The sequence below is a fragment of the Panicum virgatum genome, chromosome 8K, assembly GCF_016808335.1.
Source record: "Panicum virgatum strain AP13 chromosome 8K, P.virgatum_v5, whole genome shotgun sequence".
NCBI classification, from domain to species: Eukaryota; Viridiplantae; Streptophyta; class Magnoliopsida; order Poales; family Poaceae; genus Panicum; species Panicum virgatum.
The window spans coordinates 23,343,571-23,348,818 of record NC_053143.1 but is presented as its reverse complement, the minus strand read 5'-3'; positions in this window follow the sequence as shown (position 1 = coordinate 23,348,818).

Sequence of the window (5,248 nt, the reverse complement as noted above, 5' to 3'; positions counted from 1 at the left end):
CAGTTTAAAAATTATTAGTTAGTTTTTGAATTAAATCGACATTTCATGTGATCTCATTTAATTTGAATTTGATTATTCTTGCTAATTTGTAAAGCACCACGTATGATGTGCATTGATGTATTTTAATTGTCATTTCATATTGGGTTGATTATCATGTTTTACAGATGTACCCTATATTTGCACACATGCACACATACATTCCTTCATTTGTTTCAATATTTCTTAGTTCATCATGCATAATACCTTTTTTAATTTCTCTTGTTTAGCCTTTAAACACCTTGGGTGTCACAGCCTACCCCCTCTTGAAAAGAATCTCATCCCGAGATTTAGATAAACGACTAAGTGTCGAAAGTGCAGTAACTTTGATAGACTCGAGAAAACCAGGGAAGTTTTTATGGAGGTAACTTTCAGTCTCCCAAGTGGCTTCTTCTTCAGTGTGATGACTCCACTGAATTTTATACAATTTAACAATCTTCTGTCGAGTGCCTCTTTCTTTTTGATCAAGAACTTTCAGAGGATATTTAATATAAGAAAGGTCTGGTTCCACCAAAATTTGTTGCTGCTCAATAACTTCGGTAGGAACTCTAACACACTTCTTGAGTTGAGAGACATGGAACACATTGTGGATAGCTGCAAGTGGCAAAGGAAGTCGCACTCTATAAGCCATGGGTCCACATAGCTCGATGGTCTCATAAGGACAAACATATCGGGGAGCTAACTTGCCCTTTACTCCGAATCTCTGCACACCCTTGGTAGGCGAGACTCGAAGGTAGACATGATCGCCCACTTCAAACTGCAGGGGCTTTCTTCTCTTGTCAAAGTAGCTCTTTCGCCTAGACTATGCGGCTTTAAGATTTGCTTGAATTACTCTCACCTTTTCTTCTGCTTCTGTTACAAGATCGGGTCCAAATACCACTCATTCTCTGACTTGCAACCAGCTTAAGGGAGTACGACACTTTCTACCATACAAGGCTTCGAATGGTGCCATTTTCAAACTCGCTTGATAGTTGTTGTTGTACGAGAACTCCACTAGAGCTAGGCATTTGTCCCAACTCTTGTCATAATGAATGACACAAGCTCTCAATATGTCTTCTAGGATTTGGTTTACCCTCTCGGTCTGTCCATTGGTTTGAGGATGGTAAGCTGAGCTTCGGATTAGTTTAGTGCCAAGAGATTATTGCAATTGTTCCTAAAAGCGTGCAATGAACTGTGCACCATGATCAGAGATGATTGTCTTTGGTACACCATGCAGGCAAACAATGCGATCGAGATAAATCTCGGCTTATTTCTTGGCTGTGTAGGTAGTACGCACCAGAATGAAAAGTGTCATCTTGGTGAGTCGGTCGATGATGACCCAAATGGAGTCATGCTTTTGAGATGTATTTGGCAAGCCAACAATAAAGTCCATGCTTATGTCTTCCCATTTCCATGATGGTACAGGCAGAGGTTGAGGTGTACCAGCTACTTTCAAGTGGCTGGGCTTAACCCTCTAGCAGGTGTCACATTCTGAGATATATTTAGCAATTTTCTTTTTCATTCTAGTCCACAAAAGTTTTGTTTTAGGTCTTGATACATCTTGCTACCACCCGGGTGAATAGAGAATTTAGAAACATGTGCCTCATCGAGAATTTGCATTCAGAGTTCATGATTTTTCGGAACAACTATGCAACTTTCAAACCATAGAACTCCCTTGTGATCTTGGCAGAAACATTTATATTTTCTTTCCCCTTGAGAGAGTTTTTATTTGATGATCCCAACACTCTTATCATGTATTTTTGCCATGATGATTCAGTCATGAAGAGTCGGTTCAACTGCGATGTGATTCAAAGTGCCATGAGGAATCATTTCTAGATTGAGTTTCCTCATTTGATGGCATAGTGTTTCGCTATAAGATTCCATGAATAGGCAATGGCAATGAGCTTTGCCGCTTAGTGCATCCACTACTACATTAGCCTTGCCTGGGTGATAGTGCACCTCAAGATCATAATCTTTGATTAATCCCAGCCATATTCTTTGCTTCATATTTAGGTCAGCTTAAGTGAAGATATATTTGAGACTCTTGTGATTAGTGTAGATATTGCAATGAGTACCCATAAGATAGTGCCTCCATATCTTTAAGGCGTGAATGACGGCTGCTAATTCAAGGTCGTGAGTAGGGTAATTCTGCTCATGGGGTCAGAGAGCTCATGAAGCATAAGCAATGACCCAATTTTCTTGCATGAGCACACATCCAAGACCAGTACCCGACGCGTCACAATACACGTCAAAGGGCTTCGTGTTATTAGGTTGAGCTAAGTCAGGGGCTGTAGTCAACTGCTCCCTTATAATGTGGAAAGTCTTTTCATATTTTTCATCCCACACAAACTTCACGCCTTTCTTCAACAGTTCAGTCATAGGCTTAGTAATTCTAGAGAAATCCAGAATGAATCGGAGATAATATCCAGCTAAACCAAGAAAACTGCCAATCTGATGGACAGAGGTAGGAGGTTTTCCAGTCCATCACCTCTTGTACTTTGCTAGGATCAACATCTATGCCTTTGTTAGAAATAGTGTGGCCCAAAAATTTTATACTAACCAGCCAGAATTCACATTTGGAAAACTTAGCATACAACCGATGATCCCTGAGTCACTGAAGAACGATGCGTAGGTGCTTAGTATGCTCGTCCTCATTCTTGGAGTAAATAGGAATGTCATTAATGAAAATCACGATGAATTTGTCGAGTTTGTACATGAACACTGAATTTATGAGATACATGAAGTTGGCACGTGCATTTGTGAAGCCAAAAGATATGACTAAATATTCATAGAGCCCATATCATGTGGAGAAGGCGGTCTTAGGAATATCATATGGTCGGATCTTGATTTGATGATAGCCAGAGCAGAGATCAATTTTTGAGAAGACTCTAGCTCCAGCCAATTGATCAAATAGAACATCAATGCGGAGAAGTGGATATTTGTTTTTGATTGTCACCGCATTGAGAGGTCGATAGTTCACACACAACCTCAAACTATCATCCTTTTTCTTTACAAAGAGGGCTGGACAACCCCAAGGTGATGCACTAGGGCGAATAAAGCCCTTATCAAGAAATTCTTGGAGTTGTATTTTCAGTTCGGCCAATTCCTTTGGTGGCATTCTATAGGGTCTCTTTGAGATAGGTGCAGTGCATGGCTATAATTCAATAACGAACTCAATGTCCCTATCTGATGGCATTCCTGGCAAGTCATTCAAGAAAACATCAGCATACTCGTATACCACTGGGATTTCTTCTATTTTGGATTCACACATGGAAAATGCACAAGAATTCACGCACTCTCGGAATGGCAAGTAGAGGGTAGTGGTTCCCTGGGTCAGGGAATTGATGTCAATGGCTCCAGAGAAATGTCCAAAGTCACTCCATGTTGTGAGATCCAATCCATCCACAGTATAACATCTAAGCCTTCAATTTGTTTTGATAATTTTGCTACCCAATTTGTTCGAAACATTTCTTATGATTTGGTTTGAAGCAATTTTCCCACACAATGTACATATCATATAAGATCCTTTTGTGTGACAGGAATCTAAACCCACTTTTGCACCAAATTTGCACTAATGAAACTATGCGATGCACCAGAATCGAATAACATAACCGCAGGCTGGTTGTGAATAGAGAATGTACCCGACATCACTGGTGCTCCTTCAGGAAGTTCTGCAAGAGTAATAAAATTAATCCGTCCAAGCCTAACCTGGATAGTCTGCTTCCTATTCTTGTTCTAATTAGAGCCTTGCCCCTGATTTGGCTATCTTGCTTGAGGGCAATCTCGAGCACAATGAGTGAAGCTTCCACAGTTGAATCAACGATTAGCATTGCCTGGATGATGGGGCAACTGAGCATTTGGCCTTGGGCCATACTGTTGTGGAGTAGGGGGTCGTGCATTGCTCTGCTGCTGCAGAGGCCTGACAACCCAACACCCTTGCTGAGCGGCTTTCTGAGGAGCTTGGGGTGTAGCAGTCTGCACTATACAATACCTCTGTGGCAGAGCACTAGAGGGTCTAAAAATTCGTGCGGCATCAGTGCTCAAAACTGGCAGAAAAACGGAGGGGTGTAAATCTCTAGTGTTACCATTGTATACTAGACCAAAAATTCTCCAATTTTAGCAGCAGCTAGTAAACAAGTTTTGGAGAAAAATTTTCCACTGGCACTTCTACAGATAAAGTCATCCCCTAGGTCAACTGAAGTCATCTCTCAGAGTATAGCAAAAAGTGATAGATTTCTAGAACACATAACGAATCTACCGCACTCAACCATACTATAAGAGATTGTCATTCAGTTTCAAATAACATGATGCATGTAGGTCCTATCCGTCCTCTCAAAACAAAACAATTGCCAAATAATTTTGGACTTACGGGGTTAGTACTAGTGGCATGGCATAATTTATGTCTCTCCCTATATATATCTAGCCGAATTCCAACCATTCTTAACTTACGAAATCGTGGTTAGTGTACCTGTAGAAGATTGACAGATATATATTCATTGAACCTTTCATGCCAGCACTCATGAAAGCGTCCCCATATATTGCCATTCACTATAGAAACAACATCCATGCATTCAACACTGCATGGACAGTGCTCATACGCTACCAAGGCAACATATTCATTGGGTACTTTTACTCTCAATATAATCAACCATTAATTGGTATATTGGCAGCAAGTCAAGTAAGCTACTGCTTGAGGGCAGCGTTCGGTTCGCATCACCGACAGGAAGGTCAAGCTCAATCAATTGACTAAGGTTCCTTACCTTCTTACCTTAGTGTAGGTGCGTCGTTACAGAATGTAAAGTACCAAAAGAAATGTGCTAAGAGTCAATTATAAATAAACCATAAGTTAGATAGTCACCTACTGATACTCTCATAATTTTCCCTAGGGCTTTACAAACTATAAATAATCCTTAACGAACCAACGCATTTCTCAAACGTGATTTTGCGGCTAAGTTTCAAGAAAATAGGTTTTTAAGATCTGTCACGCTCTTTTGTGTACGTTCTGTAGATCTGATGCCAGCTGTGGCAGAACCGCCTAAATTAATCCGGCTCAAGTGTGATAATCATCACCATAAAGGTAACGGCTTACGCGCACTTCAAACAGAGTAATCTGACAGCCCTGTCAGGTAACCTCCTGATTTAACCACTGTTCTTAGATTGAACAGAGTAACGCGAAACTCACACGAAGTCGAGTCCAGAGAATACAACAGTCCACAAATTCTTACATCACAGA